The sequence below is a fragment of the Equus przewalskii genome, chromosome 3 (assembly GCF_037783145.1).
Source record: "Equus przewalskii isolate Varuska chromosome 3, EquPr2, whole genome shotgun sequence".
Classification (NCBI taxonomy): Eukaryota; Metazoa; Chordata; class Mammalia; order Perissodactyla; family Equidae; genus Equus; species Equus przewalskii.
The window spans coordinates 77,263,507-77,287,477 of NC_091833.1; the positions used below are offsets into that span (position 1 = coordinate 77,263,507).

A 23,971-nucleotide genomic window follows, 5' to 3' on the forward strand; every position below is an offset into this window, starting at 1 on the left:
CAACAGCTAGCACCAAGTAGATATCTAGGTCATATTTATTGAATGATTGAATGACTGTCTTGTTCTTTGGCATCTGAAACTATTTTCAGAATTTTTTTGTTTCTTTTAGTCCTGCCGCAGTCATTCCCTCAGACTGAGTATATGCAATTTGCAACACTGGAAAATCAGTTGAACAGGTTGCTGTTACAACAGGATGCCTGGAAATTGTTGTTTTGAATGACTTATGTCTCTCTCTAAGGCAATTTGATGTGATAGCGAAAAGTTGAGGCTCAGGGAGTTTAAAGGTTAATTTCAGGTTATATGCTGAACAGGAAAACAAGAGAGCCAGTTGTGGAAGCTGAAAATTCAAAATCTTGTATCATATCACTGCACAGTGAATGAATGACCTTTGACTGTATGTACAAAGATTGCCAGAGAAAATCATGTCAAGTGAACCAGATCTAATGTGCAACTACCAGATTAAGAGCTTCTTGAAGGCAAGGGCCATATCTGTTGATCCTTGTATTCCCAGCAAATACACATGTGCAGGCATGCACACACATGTGTGCATACACACACAAATGAGCACACATCTCAAAGAGAAATAAACTTTTTTTGAGGAAGATTAGCCCTGAGCTAACATCTGCCGCCAATCCTCCTCTTTTTGCTGAGGAAGACTGGTCTTGAGCTAACGTCCATGCCCATCTTCCTCTACTTTCTATATGGGACGCCTGCCACAGCATGGCTTGACAAGCGGTGAATAGGTCTGCACCCAGAATCCGAACCGGCGAACCCCGGGCCACTGAAGCAGAACGTTCGAACTTCACCACTGCACTGCCGAGCCAGCCCCAGCAAAGAGAAATAAAACTTGTGTCAGTTTTTTTACTTAGAGTCCCAAAGGATTGGTCTATGCCAGTATAGTTGATTTATATGCATGTAGTAGAAATGTCTAAACATAGCTTAATGTGAATGTCCAACTTTACAAATATTTTATCAGGTTAGGAGAATTCTGGCAAATCAGTAAATGTGATTCGAAGATGTACTCTGATTTCGGTGGCAAGCTGATCTTTTGGGGAAAGAAAGATAATATTTTCTAATTTTTCCTGGACCCAAATAAGATGCTAAGTTTCTTAAAAATAATTATTGTTTGTGTCTTTCTTTTTAGAGACCCTGACTTGTTTCCCTTTGTTTTTTTCTATCACCACACTGGTTTCCCCAGAGGACATTGACGTTGACAGAGAAAGACCAAAGGAATCTTTGTGACTTCATCCAAATGTCACAGCAAGAGTAAGTCTTAGCGTGCTTCTGAGGGATTGACTTTCAAGCAGGAACTGGGTTGTTTTGGAAACTTAGCTAATGACACTGTTATTATTTCTCATGAGTGATTAGGTTGATGGATCAATCCCACTTGCATTTAGTGTAATCTCTGCAGACCTGAGTGGTGACCTGTCAGTACAGAAGCTGTGTGGCCCTGAAGCTTGGCCAAGGCTCTCTTCTCTGCAAGAAGGATGTGGCATTTGCCTCTGAAATTTTTATATTTGCTTGTGAACTCCCCAAATAATATTTTCTTAGTAGGTATGCCTAATGATTTCGAACCATCTCTCATCCTGCGAATATTAATAGATTTTGAAAAATGCAAAGGGTAAATTTGCAAAGCACAACTGACATTTGTAAAAATTCAGGCAAGACACAAATGTTACAGTTATTAGGGTTCATTTGGCTTGCACTTTTTAATCGTGCCCCGCACGCAGTAGGAGTGCAATAAACACTTGCTGAATGTTGAATGGATGAAGGGAACGTGGAAATAAGCAGAGAACCCTCATGGCATTGTAAATCATTGCAGAAGTATGTTTTTACAGATACCATTGGGACACAGTCATATCTTCTTGACCTTCTTATGCCTTTATTGATGTGTTTTGACTGATACAAAGAAGATGCTAGTTTGAGAGGAGACGCCTATAATTTAAAAACATGATTTTTCCATCTCCTAACACTTCACAAAGGTCAAGAGGGTAGATAAACAACTTCCTACAGCTGCTGCTACATCTGGCACACGCCTGCGGCAGAAAGTGTGCACTAAAAAGATAAACACGTCAGGTTGTATCTACTTGCACGCCTATGCTTTTTGTGTCTGAACTTGACCCTTAGCAATTAATATTAAAACCGGGCTTGACATTAATGAATAAAAATTCACAAGGAGTGTGCTGAATTGAAATCACCAGCATTCTCAAGAGGCTATATTTCTCTGATGGTTTTGAGGTTAACTTTGATTTTGTAATCCTGGCTCAACTTCTTATCTTTGTTGTTTCCTTCTGGGAGCCATCTCATCTTGATTTCTGCACAGTTTCAGGTCCCTTCTGATGCTGTACTTGATTAACACTGAGCGTTAATTGCTCTGTCTGGGTTGATTTACTTATATATGGATATTTGCCAAATTTTACTTCATTTTGTGACCTCTTGGGGATGCTTCCAGCTCTGAGATTCTGTGGCACTCTGGATAGATCTAAAATTACCAGGTGATTCTTTTAAAAACTCATCACACAGAATTCTATACTAGCATCAAGTGAAACAACCTGTTGGTTGATGATCTTGTATACTTTTTATAAATACTACTGATGACTCAGAACCTTAAAAACCCCACTCAACCTGGATCCTCTCACTGAAGCATTTACAAAGGAAACTGTAGGGAGGAGAGAGGACTTTATAACGTTCGCTCATTCGTATTTGTGGTGAAGCTGGAAAGGTCTTCAAGAAACAGTTATTGAATCAAACACAGACCTCTCGACTCCAAGTTGACTGTTCTATCCATGAAATCACAGCAACGTTCTGAAAAAGACTACCAAACAAGCTAATGTTGATTCTCTTATTTGCTAACTAAGCACCCAGACGCCACTATTCACACTGTTTGGAAACATTCATATATTCCTATCTCAAATATTTTCCATAGAACCAGGTTACATATCTCTGTTAGCCTTAGGTCTGTGAGCATTATAATTTCGATACCCCCTCTTTTTTTTCTCCTCACAAATAACCATTCATATAAGTGTATTGGCTTCATTATTATTTTTAAAAAATACATCTGAAATTTCTAGAAAAACATCTGGATATTCCATTTCTCTTCGTGGCAGCAGATGCAGCCTCTGCAGTGGTCATTTCTGCGTTGATCCTTGACCAACAGATGCAGGTACCCCAGCAAGATGTTTACACTCTGTTTTTACCAAATTGCTGGGTGAGCACTTTACAAGATCACAGAGTGTTCTCTATCTCCTGATTAGCATTTACAGAACCTTGGCAACCGGGCTGGAGCCATAGGAGGGAAGCCGCCTGCTATTTAAATGGAGGAAAGTCACTCCACGGCTGATAAGCGGGAGGAGTGATAAATTGCAAACGGCCTTTCAGCCTTAGGAATTCACAGTGCAGGCCTATCAGGAAGCCGGTCAGCATCTGATGAACTTTTACTTTTCACAGCATCATCTGAGGGTAGTGATAGGGGCGAAGAAACGTCCCCTCACGGTCTGCATTGGATACCTGTCAATTGGTTTACAGATAATTTACAGACCACGGACTATTTTGCTGACGTACTTAAGACCAGAAACACAGCAGCAGGAAATATTAAGTTCAGAAGGCTTTTAGGAATAGGAGTCCCTCGTGTACAGTATAATGTTTCCGCTTTAAGAAAGGCCAAAACACTGTTGATAAACACCAGGTTTGGGACCTGTACAAAGCCCTATAAATGCATGCTTGTTATTTTTTAAACTTAGTAACACCACACGTGTTGACATGATAAAATACTAGTAAGACTCCAAGGATGAACTGTGAGGTCCCTTGGTCTGCAGTGGGAGGCGTGGCATGGGAGTAAAAGGGTTGCTGACCCAGGTCACTTTCTAGTTCTGCTCCTGTGCCGTACACATTGCCTATGTTAGGACCCTGATGGTTGTGATGGTGGGGTAGGGTTGCGATTCCCCTAACATCTAGCACAGAGCAGGCATATCACAGTTATTAAATAAATATTTGTGAATGAGTTTAAGGCCAGAGATACGTTTTATTGAGTCACATGCCTGGCTGTTCTCATTGAGGCCTGTTTTGGGGTAGGTTGCTGTGATTGCTCAACAAATACTCCTATGACTATAAAGTCATGATATGGATGGATGGATATGTCTTATGGAATTAGGTTCTACTTATGCACATTCCTGATGGCTACTATGTGTTCAGCGCTGGGCAGAGGATAACAAGGACTAAGAAGAATGAGGCATGATCTCTGTCTTCAAAGAGATTGTAATCTGGCTGGGTAGACAAGACTAAAAGACTTTCAACAATAGCATATTCGCAGGAGTCTAAATGATGCGGTGCTAAATTGTCTGTCCTAGATGGTGACTGCTAGCGAGCTATTACTCCCATTATCTGGTTTTAGTCTACTTCAGACAGTTCACGGCGTTAAGTAGAATCATAGAATTTTGGGCAAATCGGGACTCAGAAATCTTTGATACCTTTTTGTCCAACTCCTCATGTTTTTTAGACAAGAACACTGAAAGGTTAAGTGCCTTGCTCAAAGTTACATGATCACACAGTCACTGGCAACATTCACTTATTTCTCTAGGATTTTGGTTCCACAGTATGCTAGAACCCCAAGATCATGCCAGGCGTTTGCTTTGTTTCTAAATGAGGTCTTTGTTTTGTGATAATAAGCCGCCTATTGAGTGGTTTCTAAGATAGACACAACTTGTACCGAATTCTACTCCTTAGCAAATACGTTAAGGTTAGTTTCCGCTGTGTCTGTATCTTCTTAAACAAAAACAAAAACACAAAAAGTCCCCTTAGGATTATGCCCATAATCTGTTCAGTGCCAGAAATGTTGGAATCCGCTAATGTCGTCTGATATTTAACAGTTAACATTTCTTGAGCCCAATAGCACAGCCCGCTGCTCTGTCCATGCACCGCCTCAGTCGTCATAACCACCCTGGAAGGCAGACATGGAGGCTTAGAGAGTTTAAGGGACTTGTCTGAGTTCTCAGAGATAGCAAGTGTGGGGGTTATGTACACTGTGAACCCAAGTCAAGCCCCAGAGCTGTGCCCTTAACCACAGCTCCGTGCTATTTATGTATTTTAAATGCCAGACTCCTAAAACTTGGCATCCTGGGCACCCACCACACCTCTGAGCTATTGAAGCATTCCAATACCCATGCAAAATCTCAGCTGTGTCCTCTAGCCAGACTCTTTCTTTCCTTGTTTCTTTCTTTTTTCTTTTCTTTTCTATCCTTTCCTTCCCTTTCCCTTCCTTCCTTTCTTTCTTTCCTTCTTTCCTCCCTCCCTCACTCCCTCCCTCCCCCCTCCTTTCCTCTCTTCCTTCCTTCCTTTTCTCTCCTCCCTTCTCTCTCTCTCTTTCTCTCTCTCTTTCTTTCATTCTTCTCTCTCTCTCTTTCCTTCCTTCCTTCCTCCCTCCCTCCCTTCCTTTCTCTCTCTCTCCCCCTCTCTCCTTCCCTCCTTCCCCCCTTCTTCTTTCCTCTGTCACTCTCTGTCTTTCTTTCTCACTCTCTCTCCCTCTTTCCTTCCTTCTCTCTCTCTCTCCCCCTCCCTCTCTCCTTCCCTCCTCCCCCCACTTCCTTCCTTCCTCTGTCTCTGTCTCTGTCTTCTTTCTTTCACAGTCAGATTTAGTGAAAAATCTGGAAGGATTGAACTGATTTCAAATTGTTAGAACAATTGTAGAATTTGTAGTATCTTGTAGAACTGGTGATTTGGTGAAAAACTAATTATTTTAAGTGTTTCTCCTTTTCCTCAGCCCACTTTTTTTGTGTGTGTGTGTTTTTTTAGGTGAAATAAGAATGGAGAAAAAGGAAGCAATCTCCGTGGTTTCATTGGCGCTCACTCATTGAGCCTTCCAGAGGAGGCTCCTGCCTTGCGAAGGTTCAGAGTCTAGGACATCTAATCCACCCAGAGGGGGCTTCATATTTGATTAGGCCCTTGGAATCCAGCTTAGAAAATGAGCTGTTAAAAAGTCGAGGCAAAATAGAGAGTGGACCCCTGACTCTTAGGGTGGGTTGGCGGCCGGTCTGAGCAGGAAGTGTTCTGATGTGCTGACAGTGAGGAAACAGGCCGTGTTTTTGTTTATTTTCTCATAAAGTGCTGATGAACAAATGAGGTAGTTGCATTAAGGGGCTCCGAAGCAAGCTGTGAAAAGAGATTGGGGTTTATCAGCCTTTTAGCCTGGTTTCCTTTGGAAAGAATGCTTGTGACATGGCGAGGCTCTGCAAGTCTGCGTGTCCACCCCCTCGGCGCGGCGCCCCTCCTCCCCGCACGCTCCTTGATAACTTTGACTGCCTCAAACTGATGTCAGCCCTTTTTGGTAGATGGGGAGAAGGAGGGCCTCATGGATTCCTTAATAATAGAAGCAAATGCTCGAGAGATAGAGCAATTTCCACACATTAAATAACCTCCTTTTTGTTTTTTGTGCTTATGCTTGATAGTTCTAAATTTAATTTGTGGACTCCTTTAAAGAGATTTCTAGGAAATTGGTGGGGGTGGGAAGTAGGAGAGGGCTCTGTTGGGAGGACATTCATATTTTTTTGGATCTAAGATCTTACCTGACACAAGAATGGAGGAAAGTCAGAAATATGAGGAAAGCATTGCCTATAGCTATGAATAAATCTGTCACTTGGAAGATAAAAACGCTTAAGCAGCATACCTTAAAATAAAGTATGAGCTTTGAATCCTTGGTGGAGCAATGCATGGAACAAAGAAAGAAATGGTCAAATAAATTTAAAAAATTAGATAATCCAGAAGCTTGCTTTGCTGCTAAACTCTGTGTCCTTCCAAGTTTCGTAAAGAGTAATTGTAGAGTGGCCGTTATCTCTGCTCCTTAGCTCTAGTTACCTCAGCTGCAAAGGTCGTGGCACCTTCCTCTGGGGGAGAAATGAAGTCTGTTTCTCCTGAGCCAGAGTTGACATCGTAGGAGTACAGTAACGTCTGGTAAAATAACTCACTCAAAATCAAGTTTGACCAGTGTGCTTCTGAGTCAAGGGATTTAAAATGTTTCACAGATGACAGCAATTTTAACCAATGTGACCTAGGATAATTCCAAGGAATAAAAAATATGGTAAATGGTTCAGAATGGATTTGGTCCAATACTGAAGGTTTTACAGGTTTTTTAAAAAATTTCTTGCAATGCATGAATAAATGAAAATAATAATAGGGTTTTGGAAGTAATTGGATTATATATTGGAAGGAGATGAAATATTTGATGTGAAGTTCAATTTGCTCAGAAATAAGGACTAGCATACACTTTGCTCTTTCCTGCTGTGTATATATATATATATATATATTTTTTTTTTAATTAAAAATATTTTTTCTTTTTGAGGAAGATTAGCCCTGAGCCAACATCTGTCACCCATCCTCCTGTTTTATTTGCTGAGGAAGATTGGCCCTGAGCTAACATCTGTGCCCATCTTCTGCTACTTTACATGTGGGACACCTGCTGCCGCATGGCTTGCCAAGTGGTGCGTGGGTCTGCACCCGGGATCCAAACTGGCAGCATGCAAACTTAACCACTGCGCCACCAGGCCGGCCCCTGTATATTTAATAAGATATGAGGATCAAATATCTGACAGCTGAAGCATTTACTATTAGATGCAAAAGATCAATGTGTCTAGTGGAGTCTTCAGCTTTGTGCTTACTAAAGATGAAGAACAGTGCAGGTTGGCGGAGCCAGTCGATGATATTGATAAAAAGAGCTATATATCTCCTCTCGGACAAGCTGCTGGATTGTTTCCACAGGGTGGTGAGTGTATGGGACTTATGTGCAAATGTTCAAGTTACTAAACTTTGATGAGCCTCAGTTTCCCCACAAGAAGGTGGAGGAGACGATTGTGGGCTCCGGGGCCAGACTGCTGGAGTTGGGTCTCAGCTTTGTGAGTGACTAGAGGTCAGCCCTTGAACCAGGTTACTCCCTTCTCTCTGCCTTAGTTTCCTCATCTGTAAAAGGGAGGTGTCACAACCTACCTCATAGGGCTGCGAGGCTTAAATGAGTTAACATGTGGAAGGCACTTAGAACAATGCCCAGAACAGGGTAGACCCCTGATAAATGCTACTATTGCTAACAAAGTTCAGAAACATCTGGATTCTTCTTTAGACTCTACCTTGATTTAGTTTTCTTACCTGTAAAATACACAGGGTGATGAAACATCATTTAAAACTAAAAGGTTCAGCACTTCCTGGATGTAACATAGAATTGAAGCAAAAAGCTGTTTGTTATTAAATGTCATTGTGTTGCTTTGAAGACCTCCCATAATATCAGTGGTCTAGACATCCTACTACTTTAATGTAACCTACCAAAAAAAATAATCACATGCATGGCTTATAAAAATACCATACAGGAAGGCCTCAGATCAAAGATACTATTTAAATGTGAGGAATTATTATCTTTATTTTTGGTATTGCTCAGACTTTCCTACATAAAAAGAAAAAAAATACGATTTTAGTGAAAACTGTCCCAGCTTTTGTTTTGATACGAGCTAACGACAGAAATAAAGGAGCAGGATCAGTGTTATGAAAACTAAAATTACAATATCGTATTGTAAATGTTATGACTTTGGAAAATTTCAACCTCAGCATCTATAATCTTTTTTCCACATCATATTGCTTAAAAAGACTAAAATGAATGATGCCACATAGAAAATTTGGATTTTTAAAAAAATTTTGATTTTGATTAACAGCTGAAAGCGCTGTTAGAGATCATCTAGTCCACATTCCTTGCTTTATAGGTAGGGAAACTGAGGCCCAGAGAGAAACGGCGCTTCCCTCCATTGGGTGATGGTGGAGCCCAGACCTCCAGAACCCAGGCAGGCCTTCAGAACCCAGTTCTGACTCTCTAGTCAGTATTTCATTCTATCATTTGGAAAGCTGAGTATTTGCAATAACATCTCTGCCTCACCCTTCCCTTTCTCCAACGCTGCTTCTTTTTTTAAAGATTTTATTTTTTCCTTTTTCTCCCCAAAGCCCCCCGGTACATAGTTATATATATATATTTTTAGCTGTGGGTCCTTCTAGTTGTGGCATGTGGGACACCACCTCAGCATGGCTTGATGAGCGGTGTCATGTCTGTGCCAGGATCTGAACCGACGAAACCCTGGGCCGCCGATGCAGAGCGAGAGAACTTACCCACTTGGCCACGGGCCGGCCACCCCAACGCTACTTTTCTCTCCTACTTTAGTTTGGAGGCAGTCTGGAATCCTCAGTTAGGAGCTTCTCTAAGCCTCAGCCTGCTCGTCTGTAAAACGAGACCATTATAGCCTAGTTTACAGAGCTGTTGTCAGGTCTAAGTGAAATAACATTCGGGAAGTGCCCAGCATAAGATGAACTCTCGAGAAATATTGTTGTTGAAAATACCATGGTCTTTGAAACCTATTTTTTTGAAAAGTATTTATATCTTGAGACAGGCAAGAAATTGTTTAAAAGTATGTTTTTGGGGTCTGGACTCACTGTGAACATAGCAAGATTGTCCTCGCTCAGAATTGGTGAACATTTAGTGCTTTCAGTTTATGGACTGGTCCTGCTGAATAGTCCCTGAACACAGGACAGAAGAGGAACAGACTCTAAAACACATTCGAATGTAACCGCTCATTCCTTCCTCCAGAGATAGGAAGCGTTTCTGGAGATGGAAGAGTGATCATAATACAATAATGGTAATGGCAGCCCCCCTTTCCTGGGGGCTTGCTATGCAACAGGCGCTTGCTAAGCTCTTCACAGCTACCTCATGAGGTAAGTCCCCATTTTGTTTATGAAAAGTTGAGGCTTAGAGAGTTTTAGTAACTTGCGCAAGGTGAATGACAGAGTTAAGACCCAATTCAGACTTTCTGATTCCAAAGTCCCAACATGTTTTTTTTTTATTGAGGTCATAATAGTTTACAACGTTGTCAAATTTCAGTTGTACATTATTATTTGTCCGTCACCATATAAGTGCTCCCCTTCACCCTTTGTTCCCACCCCAACCCCCCCAGTCCCCTTCCCTCTGGTAACCACTCAACTGTTCGCTTTGTCCGTGTGTTTTTATCTTCCACATATGAGTGAAATCATACGGTGTTTGTCTTTCTCTGTCTGGCTTATTTTGCTTAATGTAATACATTCAAGGTCCATCCATATTGTTGCAAATGGGACGAAAAGGCAAAAGCCTTTTTTATGGCTGAGTAATATTCCATTGTATATATATACCACATTTTCCTTATCCAGTCATTAGTCGATGGGCACTTGGGTTTCTTCCATGTCTTGGCTATTGTCAATAATGCTGCAATGAACATAGGGGTGCATAAGTTTCTTTGTATTCTTGATTTCAAGTTCTTTGGGTAGATAGCCAGTAGTGGGATAGCTGGGTCATATGGTATTTCTATTTTTAGTTTTTTTTAGAAATCTCCATACTGTTTTCCATAGTGGCTGCACCAGTTTGCATTCCCACCAGCAGTGTATGAGGGTTCCCTTTTCCCCATATCCTCTCCAACATTTGTTGCTTTTGTCTTGGTGATTATAGCCATTTTGACAGGTATAAGGTAATATCTTAGTGTAGTTTTGATTTGCATTTCCCTGATGATTAGTGATGTTGAGCATCTTTTCATGTGCCTATTGGCCATCTGTATATCTTTTTTGAAAAAATGTCTGTTCATTTCCTCTGCCCATTTTTTGACCAGTTTGTTTGCTTTTTTGTTGTTCAGTTGTGAGTTCTTTATATATTATGGAGATTAACCCCTTGTCACATATATCATTTGCAAATATTTCTCCCAATTGGTGGTTTGTCTTTTTGTCTTGATCCTGGTTTCCTTTGCCTTCCAGAAGCTCTTTAGTCTGATGAAGTCCCACTTGTTTATTTTTTCTTTTGTTTCCCTTGTCCGAGTAGACATGGTATTTAAAAAGATCCTTTTAAGATTGATGTCAAAGAGTGTACTATGTATATTTTCTCCTAAAAGTTTTATTGTTTCTGGTTTTACCTTCAAGTCTTTGATCCATTTTGAGGTTTTTTTTGTGTGTGTATGATGTGAGATAATGGTCTACCTTCATTCTTTTGCATGTCCGGTTTCCCCAACACCATTTATTGAAGAGACTTTCCTTTCTCCATTGTTTGTTCTTGGCACCTTTGTCGAAGATTACCTGTCCATAGATGTGTGGTTTTATTTCTGGGCTTTCAGCTCTGTTCCATTATCTATGTGCCTGTTTCTATACCAGTCCCATGCTGTTTTGATTACTACAGCTTTGTAGTACATTTTGAAGTCAGGGATTGCAATGCCTCCATCTGTGCTCTTTTTTCTCAGGATTGCTTTAGCTATTTGAATTTTTTGTCGTCCCATATGAATTTTAGGATTCTTTGGTCTATTTCTGTGAAGAATGTCTTTGGGATTCTGATTGGGATTACATTTAATCTGTAGATTGCCAAAACCCCAACTTTTAACCCTTATACAATTCAAGACCCTATTCCCAAATTATCACCGGTCAAACTCATCAAATAATTACTCCTTTTTCTACTTTGCTAGGTAGATACAGGTGATTGCCTTCATCTGGTCATTTCCCTCTCTTTTCTGGTGCCAGGGCAAAGGCACCCATGGCTGTTCTATCAGTTTACTAGGGCTGCAGTAACAAATTACCACAAACTGAGTGGCTTAAAACAGCAGGAATTTACTCTTTCACAGATCTGGAGGCTGGAAGTCTGAAATCAAGGTGTCAGCAGGGCCTTCTTCCCTCTGAAGGCTGTGGGGAAGAATCCTTGCTTGCCTCTGCCGGCTTCTGGGGCTTACTGGCAATCCTTGGGTTCCTTGGCTTATAGCTGCATCACTCTGATCTCTGCCCCTGTCTTCACACGCCCTTCTTCCCAGTGTGAGTCTGTGCGTGTCTGAATCTCCCTCTCCTTTCTCTTATAAAGACACCAGTCATTGCATTTAGGGCTTACCCTGATCCAGTATGGTCTCATCTTAACTAATTATAACCGCAAAGACCCTGTTTCCATTCAGAAGTTCTAGGTGGACATGAATTTTTGGAGGACGTTATTCAACCCCCTGCAACTGTTATCCTCAGAAATACTATTTCCTAGGTGAGAATCCACTCCTAGAAAGGACACGTTTTTGCCTTTTCCAGGGCACTGTGGTGAGACACAGCAAAACATAAGGTATTTTTCACTTCAAATCTCTTATTTCTATGATCAGGTATTTTCTGTTGCAAATTTCAATGGCACATAATTAGTCTGGAATCCATTTCATAAGCCTTTTGAAATTTTAATGGGCTGCAAGCAAAATCTAATTTTTCAGAAGAAATAATGCAACAGTTCCTTCTGAAGCAGACTCAGAGAGCTCACGGCCGTGAACCCTTCAAGGAGCTCCCCCCGAGAAATGTTCCAAGGCTCACGTCTCCTTCCTTCAGAGCCCCAGGCTCTGGAAAGTGGAGCCATTTGTCAGGAAGCCATTTATCTGTCTTCATTGCTGGTGGGAGTGAAAAGTGACAAAACAATGTTATCAGAGGCTGTGTTCACAGTCATGATAGGCGTCAAGGAGACCCCAACTGGTCCTACATTTATTTACCAGAGCTGCCAATAAGACTTGCGTCCACACAAACACGTACAAATATGCATCGTATTTCTGTCGCAATTCTGCTCGAATGGGGAAGAAAAATTGGCATATTCTTAAGCTGACTTTTTGAGCCCCCTTTCATGTTTAAAGCAAGTTCTTTATTTGTCACTTATGGCTTTGTTTCTGGGTTCCAGCCCCGCTAGTCTTTTTTTCCATCCCTGGAAGACACCAAGCTCATTCTTCCCTCAATGCTTTTATATCTGTTGTTCCCTCTCCTTCAAAATTCTCTTCCTCCCAATCTTTCTGAGTCTCTTGTCAGTCAAGAAGTCTTCCCTGACCACCTCAGAATCTGTTCACGTTACTCTGTTTCATTTTCATTATAGCACAATCCTAACATGACTTGTAGTTACTATTTTGTCTACTTGTCTATGTACTTGTTTTTCCCACCCTCTATCTAAAATATAAACTCCATAAGATCAGACCTCACTTCACTCCCTGCTGTACCCCCAGCACCTAGAGCAGTATCTGGCACATAGCAGGTGCTCAGTTAGTATTTGTCACAGAGTCCCCTGACCCATCCTAGAGTCAGTCCTCATCTCAGGCTAAAGGGACTCCAGGAGCTCCATCCAAGTCTCAGCGTCCAGTCTCTCTAGACAAGTGAGGGGCCAGGCCACCGGACACAGGCTGCTCCAATCCCACCTGGGATCACCATGGCTAGGTACAGGGAAGGGTAGGAAGGACTGGCCAAGGGATGCACGGCATACTGTTAAAGGTCCAAGATGGAGTGAGTCAACCCAGGCAACCCAGTAATCAACCCAGAGGGAAAAGGCAAAGAGGGAAAATCCAGATTCAAGGAAACAGGAAGGAACCAGGGAAACCAGATCAGAACAATAGGGTTCAAAGTAAATAATGGGAGGTGGAACCTGGAGGAAGTCCCTAAGCAGTGGAATCGTAGACACAGCTGCTTATAGGGTCTTTGACCAAGTGCACAGGTGGAAAGGAAGCTATTAAGGGCCATGACTTAGACTCATTCACTCAGCATCAAATCAGACTTTCTATTGAACCAGTTCTGATCTTGCATCCTAATGCTAATAACTAGATCTTGATCTTATCCCCCAAACCCAGCACCCTCCATGTACCCAAGTCCTAGAATTGAACATTAGTCTTGTTCCCAGTTATAGAGAGACAAGGTGAGCAGAGGGTGGAAGTAGGTACAGAAGGACAGATGTTCTACCTTGAATATATTTGGCAAGTCTGTTTTCTTAGTATTAAGTGTGAGCTTTGAAATGTTAAAATATTTATGAAAAATAATTAATAAAGGAAGAACTTACTTAAAATGAGCTTTGGGGATAAATGGGGGATATGTGCTGCTAATTAGTTGGTTGTGCCTATGGATTATGCCTATGTTTAATCTTTAGCCAGGACAAAAATGAGGTGTTTAAGAGCTGATCTATTAAAGTTTTAAGTGTGCTTCATTCACAGTGAAACCTTAAAAGTCTGGAGAGTTACTGTTGACTAGAGTTACACGCGCTAGAGAGTCCTCAAGGTGCAGCAGAAACACTGGGAATAAAGAGATAAGTCGGAGTTCCAACCCTGGCCTTGCTGCTAAGTAGCAGTGAGCCCTTGGGCCCCCTCACATCATCTGCCAAATGACCAGAGTTCTAACATGGTTGGTTCTCTGTTCACCTGTAGCGTGTATGAGATCAGAATTCAAATGGCAAAGTATACGCATAAAGAAGTATGTTTTCAAAATATTTCTGCAATTAGATGGATCTGAGTCCAAAAGTAAATTTGCCTGGTGACATTCACATCATCTGTTTACATTAAGTATAGTGTCAAAATGCAGCTTGGCTTTTTGGATTAAGTTTCATACTTTGAAGCCAGGACTCCAACTTTTTCATCTTGCCTCCGGGCTCCTGCCATAAGGCCATACTGGAGATCTCAGTTGTTTTGCAATCTCGGCATCCATTCGTTATTCTTTTGGTAACAGCCTTATGATTTTCCTTGGTAAAAATCTCTTCTCCACTTTTAGTCCCTGTTGAGGGGAGGCCATGTGACCTAGGATTGGCCAATCAGAGCATTACGTTCCTCAGGCCACAGTGAGTGGTTCAGGGATGGGCACGCGATCCTGTCAGAGCTAACTGAACTAAATCCTTTTTCTTTTTTACTATTGGAAAGACAGTATCTATATTTCTGTCAGGGTTGTTAAGGACATTGGCTATAAGTCTGGAGTTGTTGACAGCCATCTTGACACCATCAGGAGAGCCTGACTGATGATGGTGCAATCACAAAGAAAAGTAGGCTGCAATTTCGTGAGATATCAAGTTCCGAAGATTCCAAATGATTTAGCCATGTATGAAGTTGGTTACGCATAGACTTCAGTTTCATGAACTCTTGAATTTTCTTTTTAGCTGAAGCCAATTTGAACGAGATGTTGTTATTCGCATCTGAAGGAGTCTTGATATAAAGGTACTTATCTTCTCCACTTTAGCTGACTGAGCAATAAAAATGCAATCTTCTGAATTGTAAGACTCATGAGAGCGAGATATTGACTGCTTTTCCATCACTGAGATCAGCGCCTGACCCATGGTATGTCTCAGCAAATATCTGCTACAATAATTATAGTGATGAGGCCCATTAACCAGTTCTGTTTTTAAAATACTCCTTTTTCTCATTACAATAGTAAATGTTTGTAATAGACACTTTGTAGAAAAAGATAAACAAAAAAGGAATAATTATCACTCATTACCTTATCCTTCAGAGACAAGTATGGTTAACTTTAGCATATGGTATAGTTTTTCAATCCTATGTCATATATTTTTCAAAAATGATGTTATATTTCACATACTATTTGTTTTTCTGTGAGAGAGATTGGCCCTGAGCTAATATCTGTTGCTGACCTTCCTCCTTTTTTCTTTGCTTGAGGAAGATTGTTGCTGAGCTAACATCTGTGCCAATCTTCCTTTATTTTATGTGGGACGCTGCCATAGCATGGCTTGACAAGCAGTGCTATGTTCTTGCCCAGGATCCAAACCTGTGAACTCCAGGCTGCTGAAGAGGAGCGTGTGAACTTAACCACTATGCCACCAGGCTGGCTCCACTTTTCTGTTTTTCTCACTAATTTTCCAATTAGTATGTAATGAACTGATTTCCAAGTCACTACATAATATTTTGCAGCCTACTTTCAAATGGCTACACAGTATTTCATTGTCTGGATAGCCTGAAAATTATTTAAGAAATCTCCAATTATGGACTTTTGGGTTACTTCGAATTTTCAATAATATAAACAAACGCAATATGTGTGAATATCAATGGTTAGTTCCTTAGCATGATTTCCAATAAATGGAATTATTGAGCCAAAGAGTATGAACAATTTTAAGACTTTTGATACCTATTGGCAAATGGCTCTGCAGTCTTACTGACCTGAGTATTAAAATGTTTTAAAAATCTTTGAAAAGTTGATAATAAGAAATGTTATCTTTTTATTTGTTTTTCTTTGTTAGGGAGGTTTTAGTTTTTTAAAAATATTATATGTAATTGATATCTCTCCTTTTATGAATTCTAGAACACTTCTTTATTTAGTCATGTTTATTAATGCATTTATTGTATTTTATATATGGAGACGCTACTCTAGGCCTGTGGCTTCCAGAATGACTGTTTTCCCAGCAGAGAGTGGGTACTTGGTCCTTCCATTAATAGCCATGTCAGCCTTTCAGAAAGCCAGTCACTGTGGACTTTACCTTTTAGTCCCATGAACTACAAAAATATTTTAGTTCCACTGCCATACCTATTTAAGATGCTCATATCGACAGTTTTGCTTGATTTAATTACCTTTAAAGGTTTCTTTGGTATTCCAGACCATCAATGTCAGCAGCAGCATCATTAGATATTTCTATTTCACTAGTTTAAACCGTCTTCCCCTTTCACCAGACTACTGCAATAGTCTCCCAAATGGTCTGTCTTTCTCACTCTCCTGCCTGGTCTAGTTTCCTGCCTTCTCACCTGGAAAATAATCAACCAATCAAAAAAATCATAACTTGGATCACATTACTGCCCATAACCATTCAATGACTCCATATTGCTTACTAAGTGCAGACTGAGCTTCCTGCACTCAAGGCTTATTGCGCTCAAGGCCTTCCTGATTTGGTCCCAGCTAACCCTTCTATTCCAATTTTGCACTATTCTTATAACTCATAAATCTTACCCATCAACCAAACTGAATTGCCTCTATGCCTTTATTCACATTGCTCCCTTCTCCTTGAATGCCTTTCACTCTCATCTCTGCTTGTCAAAAATCCTTGAAGACACTGTCCATGTGTACCCTCCTTTCCGCTGTAAAGTCATCTCTACTCCTCCAGCCAGGAAAGTCTCTCCCTCTTTTGTGCATCAAACACATATTACATATAAATCTTAGACAACACACCTCCCCCTGTTGCCTCCTATGGTTATTTTTATAGATGACTTGTCTTCCTTAATGAGAGAGAGAACACTCATCTACATAGATAACTATAGCTCTGAAAGGTTTTGGGGGGAAAATCAGTCAAAATATTTGAGAGGCCTATTTTTTTTTTCCCTTTACATTGCGGATCTTGTCCATGGCATTTCCTGTCCTTGTGTATCAGCATCTATGTTAACCTAGTAACTCGATTGTTTCTATAGGTCCGATTATCCCTGATTTTAGTCCTGAAATTTGCACGGGGTTTTCTGAAATGTGCTTCAGGATTCCACTGTGTTTTTCTTCAGTATTTGGGAGGAAGAGAGACAGGGAGTTGGTAAACAGCCTGGAGAGCTTCCCCAAACAGGCAGCCAGATACTTGGATCATTATTTCTGTTAAGCGTCTTCCTTTCTGCTGCCTTGTGAGGATCTCTTTTCCAGGCCTGTTTTGAGGAAGCAGGAGTGGCCACTCCTCCGTTATCAGGGAGCAATGGGGCTGTTGAATAGGGTGTTCATTTCTTGTGAATTTAATTTCTTATGGCCAGAATTCTACAATCCAGAAGAGGATTTACCCTTTCTCTTTTACACTCAGATTAGGCTAACTGGGAAGAGGGGCCAAGCTTCTCATCCATGGCACCGTGTGGTTGAGGATCCCCCGCCCATCCAGATCTTAATAATGATTATGATTTCACTTGGCATTGTCCTGTTGGAAATCCTCTCTTATGTCACACAGATTTTAAGATTGCTAAAAGCATCGCAATATGTTGACACAGTAAGGGAGATAAAGGCATTCCTTGTCTCCAAGCTTCCCTTCAACCCCCTTTTTGCTCGCTCACACCACCAAGCTATGGTGCGTGGTTGAAAACAAACTTAATTTTCCTCATGGCTTTGAATACATTTGGTTCTAGCAAAGGATGACTTGGCTTGAGCTGGGATCCAAGTCATTAACTTGGAGTCATCAGAGGTCACAGAGGGTGCTCAGGAGCCAGACACAGGAGTCAACCTTCAAGTGGAAGGTTCCACAGCCCATGAACCCTCATAGAGGAATCGTTTGCCTCTACTACCTGCTGCCCACCCGTCCTGGTCTCCTCTGTGCTCTCCACAACCTTCCTGACTCCTTCATTTCTGTCCAGCATCTCTCCTGGGCATGTTGTAGCTGTGTCGGTGCCTGTTACTGGGATCCTGACCTGTTGCGGAAAACCCCGAGCCCTCCATATGGAACGTCTTGGTCTGAGAGTCTCTGCTGACTGGGCTTCAGGCCCAGGCAGGGGCTTTGGCAAGTGTTTATTAAGCACCTCCCATGTGCTGGGCACTGTGCAAATTGGCCAAGGGCAGCCATAATACAAAGGGAGGCAAAAGGAGGGGAGAGTAGCCTGTTTTCGTTAAGTATTTAAGAGGCCCAGCCATGAGGAGGAGCCATTATCTTCACAGGAGACAACTTTCCCTTATTTTGAGCAAAATGTTTATTGTCAGCTGAGCTCATTTATTTTCTCTCTCAGCTCTGAAGGGCTGAACCAAGAGTTCCAATTCATAAACTTCTGGATGTGTCACTGCATTGATTAAGAAACTGCTGATGGTTCACTGACTACATTTTGTCGTTCACTCATTCATTCATTCATTCTTTATCAGTCTACTCTGTGCAAGACCCTGGGCTCACCACTGTGAAGGAAACACAGACAAATGATAAATTCCTGTTGTCTGCTTTCAAAGAGCTTCTGGACTAGTAGCAAAGACAACCATTATACAACCAACCATTACAGAAATACATAGAAAATAAGTATTTAGTAATGGTTTATAGTACAATAGGAACCCAGAAAAGGAATAATTAATTCTACTTGAGTATCTGTGAGGTGGTTTTATAGAGATGTAAAACTCAGTTTGGGTCTTAGGGGATGAGTTGGGCTTTGGTAGATGAAGAAAGGGGAGAAGGACAGTCTAGGTTGAAGAAATGGAATGAACTTGATACTGAGGCTTGAAAATGCATAGCATATTCAGCTAATGGTCAGCTGAGCCTGGAATGTGGGGTGGATGGATAGAGTTAAGGTGTTGAAGTAGGAAAGGTAGGCTGATGCTGGGCTTTGGAAGGTCTTGAATGCTATCCCAAGGACATTGGAACTTTATCCTATAGCCAAGAGAAAGCCATTAAAATTTCCTGAGGAGGGGCCAACCCCATGGCCTAGTGGTTAAGTTCGGTGTGCTCTTTTTTGTTGGCCTGGGTTCAGTTCCCTGGCATGGATCTATACCACTCATTGGTGGCCATGCTGTGGTGATGACCCACATACAAAATAGAGGAAGATTGGCATAGATGCTAGCTCAAAGCGAATCTTCCTCAGCAAAACAAAAAACAAAACACAGCAAAAAATTTCCTGAGGAGGACAGGGACCTGAGCAAAGTTGTGATTTACAAACATTCTGGCAGCTGTGTAAAGGATGAGGTGAAGAGAAGAAGTTGTGGGCAGAGAAACCAGGTAAGAAGCTTATCCAAACAAGAGATAAGAAGAGCCTAAACTAGGCAGTAAAAGGGACTCAAGACTATTTTATCAATCTAATCTACTAATTCTTTAGTTTAAAAAAGGTTGAGTTCGAGAAACACTTGGAGAATGAAGAGGATAATTTAATTTTTTTAAAGCAGACAAAGAGGGCATTTCTAAACTCTTTGTTAGACTGTTAGGATCAATGAAACATTATTGAACACCTGGAGTTTGTAAGGCCTGCCTGAGGGATACATGAAAGGAAAAAGACTTAACAAGACACAGTTCATTTTGAAGAACTAGACGTAGTCTTGTGAGAAAATAACCAAGGATGCCAGGCACTAAATATGACAAGGGGTTTAGATAATACAATGCTCCTGGAGGGTTGTTTCCCTCCATCCATTGTTTTGCAAGAGCAATTCTGTTAGCTTTATTAATCCTGATGGCATCAACCCCTCATGGCAGGAAGCCAAAGGTAGGAGAGGAAGCTGGATATTTTCAGGGGTACTTGACTGAAAGGTGAGGGTTTGCCGTGTCGAAGACTTGAAATTTTGTTTGTTATTATAAAAAAGTGAATACGAACATTGTTTAGTAATGTGTAACCTGTTCCACTAAATTCAGCTAAATTCAGCCACTGCTCTAGAATACAAAGATGAACTAGAAAGGATCTTTGGCTTTCCCTACAAGTGGGAGAGCTGAGGCATTCACTCCCACAACTGTATCTGATTAGAGACCTTCTCATTGACACCCTACTGATGAGATAAAGACCACGAATGAGGGTCAAATGAAATGATGGTGGAGTTATTTCTTTGTCTTCTTTTTTCTTATGTTGTCAGTCTTGGCTGAATTTTTGTTCTAATCTCCCGTAAAGTTTATTTAGTCATTGTTTATTTTCGTCATCTGAAATACGGGAGTCATAGTTACAAGTGTGCCAGTGCCCAGCTCTGGGCCCCAGGTGCTCAGTAAGTTAATTTTCTTTCCTTTCCCTGTTGGATCTGATTCTTCAGCAATGAGAACTTCACCCCTTTCTCAGATGAATTGATTATTTCCTTTGAGGCTCCATGGTCGTTACTTTTTTCTTTTTTCCTCGTTTGGTCTCTTTCTCCTTCCCTCAGTTGGTTTCTCTTTTCCTCTGACTCTTTCCTTCCTCGGTTGACTTGTGGTTTACCCTTTCCTCTGCTTCTTGATACTAAATCTCTGTCTCTCTGGACTCCAGTAGGGATTGCTGTTTCCGTTTTAAGACTCTGTTGTGTTTATTACGTAAACTCTTATGTTCCTGAGTCTAAGCTTAAAAAGAAGTGAATGTAATGTTTCATATTTATTTCAAAAAACAAGGAGGTATCTTTTACTTTGTTTAGCCTTGTTATCTCCCATTCTCCCTGGAGAGCTGACCTAGGGTAGAAGGTCTATACCCCAGTGTCCATTAGAGATAAAAATTGCCCTAGCAAACGTTATAAACGGATTAATCTGTGTCTGATTATTGTTTCAGGCAATTGGCCAGGCCAGCTTTTGCCAAGGTAGCTCGCTGTTCATTTTTCACTGCGCCCAAACACTGTTCTCACAGGCAGCCAGGTTTCAGATCAGCTATTCTGAGCGCGGCTGAGCTCTGGAATAAATTTTGGAAGGCAATTCCAGTGAAATTGCTTTGCCTCTGCTTCCAAGAGCACATGTTCTCTGGTTTGGAGAGGTGAACTGATCTCAGCGGATTTAAAGTGAATCTCTGGAAATCTATGTCTATTTCTCTTGCTTTACATGGAGGGTAATAGCATTCGTTATTCATTCATAACACGTGTTCACTTTGAGCCTGCTCTGTGCCAGGTTGTGTACAAGGTGCTTTGTGTGGAACCCTATCTAATAGTATAACTCTATTTTACAAATGAAGAAACTGAGGCTCAGAGAGAGTAATGATGTTACCGTGAGAAGTTCTCTGAGACTCAAGCCCAGCTCTGTCTGCCTCCTATGCCTCCTCCTATTTTTTGAACACCTATGGTGTGCTAGCCTCTGTGCTGGGTGAGTTCATGCTTAATTTATATAGCAACAAGTAGAAATAAAGATTATTAACCCATTTTACAGGTGAGGACACTGGAATAATGGCTGGAACTTCAGTACCGAAGAGAACAGTTTGGGGAAGGAGTGGAAGGTAAGATTAGGAAGGCATGTCAGGGGTCAGGTGATGGAAGGTCTTGACTAATAAGTGAGAGGGCGCAGACTTTATGAGGGCTCATTGTAAACAGTGGAGTTTTTTGTTTTTATTCTTTAACTTTATCTCCATAAGAGACATCATATTCCCCAGATTTTTAAAGCTTAAAAATTACTATAAAAATAACAGAATACGTGAAAATGCTTTCAGTTTTTCACAGAAAGGAAACTTCTTTAATTAAAGGCATCACTGTATTTTAATACTTATGAAACGTGAAAGACGTTATTGGGTAGGATTTACAAATGAAATAAATGAGAAGCCGGCTGCATAGATTGATGAAGCAGTCACAGCAAAAATAAAATATTAGGGAAAAAATACTGGTGTGATCAAAAAGGAAAATAAATCAGCTCCAAATAAGGGCCTCACTTGGGAATGTTTCCCTGGACCCAAGGTCAAGGGTACCTACGAAGTCAGAGTTGAGGAATGATGGAGAAGCCTTGAGACTGGGGGTTCATTCTCATCTGAAGACAGTCTCACTGACTGGGCACCATGGATTCCAAAGTCATGGACGTTTACTTTTGATTTTCTATGAAGAAAAGGATTGCCAAATAATTGAATAGTCTAAACAAGATCTCATGAAGATAATTAAAGTGCTTGAGAGCACAAATCATAATTAAGCACCTCCAAGTGTTTTAGAAAAACATTTTATATACAATTTATATACTACCTACAAATTATTTTTATTATCTGCTAAAACAGTTTCTTTTTTTTTTTTTAAAGATTGGCCCTGAGCTAACCTCTCTTGCCAATTTTCCTCATTTTTTTTTTCTTTTCCCCAAAGCCCCCCAATACACAGTTGTATATTCTAGCTGCAGGTCCTTCTAGTTGTGCTATGTGGGACGCCACCTCAGCATGGCCTGATGAGCAGTGCTAGGTCTGTGCCCAGGATCTGAACCAGTGAAACCCTGGGCTACTGAAGCAGAGCACACGAACTTAACCACTCAGCCACAGGGCCAGCCCCTAAAATAGTTTCTTAAGGACATCCTTGAAGTCTCATTTTATCAGTTTGGTTTTAATATATTTAAAGGTGAATATACATATATAAAGTTAAAAAGAAATTCTTAATTAGTACAAGATGGAAGGTTTTTATTCTTCAAAAATACATGTGTACTTTTAGCATACTATCCAAAATAAAACAGGTAGGTTTGAAAAATGCATGATAGGTTACATGAGCCAAGCATGTTCATTTGAATAAATTGGTGGAGCCATTACTTAATTTTAGAATTGCAATCTGTTTAACATATTTGCAATTAGTATCTGCTGATCAGAACTAGAAACTTCCCTTTACTAATGGTGTTCAGAATATTTTGGAAAATAAAGGGCCAGAATCTTATTTCATTACATTTGTTGTACATAATTACATATGAAAATAGTTACTTTTAATTTGACATAAGAACTAGGGGATTATGTGGTCCAGGCTGAAAATATCATAAAGGAGTAGGGTAGTATATACAGCTGACTTTAATCTTTATTTTTTTTTTCTCTGTAGAACTTTATGTCTATATGTGTAGGGTGGAAAGGGGATCTGAAACTATTATCCTAAATAAATAAAAGCCCTCAATTATGCACTGTCTTCAATTACCTTTGTATTTCAGGTGGAAGTAGCTTTTATTTTTTGCCTATAATTTCCAGATATTATGTAAATTCTCGATTCATATTCCATGGCTACTTACTTCTTTCAGTTTAAAGCTTTTCTCAGACTAGTTCTCGTATTCTCAAGAGCACGGAACACGTGTTTCACATACTTTGTATTTCCCCAAGTGCCTAGTACAGTGTTCTGCACACACTAAAAGCTTAATAAAGGTTTCTAAATGATGGTGGTATTAGGGTTGATGGGGATGGCGATGATAACAGAGAAGGTGCAACATTGGGCACACAGCAATCTCAAAATATCAAAAGCTGAATGTAATTCCATTGCAATGGGAAGCCAGCCAGTGGACTATTGTAAAATGGTGACAGCTTAAATGTATTTAGGAAGCATCCTTTATTTTTTTTTTAAAGTAGAGCATATAGGGCGAGGGTGTAGAGTCTGGAGTTGGACCGCCTGAGTTAAAATCCTTGCTACTCTGCTTACTAGCTCTATAACTTTGTGCAAGTGCTTTAATTGCTCTGTGGCTCAGTTTGCTCATCCGTAAAATGGGGATAGTAATAAGATCTACTTTTTTGGGTTGTGATAAGGATTAAGTATTATCAGGTTGAGTATTATGTAAAGGACTTAGAAGAGTTCCTGCTACCTAGTCAACACTTGATAAGTGATAGCTATTATTATTATCATTAAATAAAGTTTTAAAATAGAAGGTACGTGTTCATTATAGAAAATTTAAAAGACACAAAAACAGAAAAAAGAAAAATCA

At 40.6% G+C, this 23,971-nt stretch overlaps 1 long non-coding RNA gene across 4 annotated transcripts in view; it reads left to right on the top strand.

The window, feature by feature from the left end:
• LOC139082580 (uncharacterized) overlaps positions 1-23,971 on the top strand; it is a 140,543-nt gene that overhangs the window by 57,605 nt on the left and 58,967 nt on the right. For 2 of the 4 annotated variants that reach the window (XR_011538737.1, XR_011538736.1), the window contains 4 exons: positions 1,145-1,266; positions 9,605-9,729; positions 14,924-15,101; positions 21,491-21,557. This is a non-coding gene — a long non-coding RNA (uncharacterized lncRNA). The remainder of the gene's footprint in view (positions 1-1,144; positions 1,267-9,604; positions 9,730-14,923; positions 15,102-21,490; positions 21,558-23,971) is intronic. The other 2 variants (XR_011538734.1, XR_011538733.1) reach the window with 2 other exon arrangements.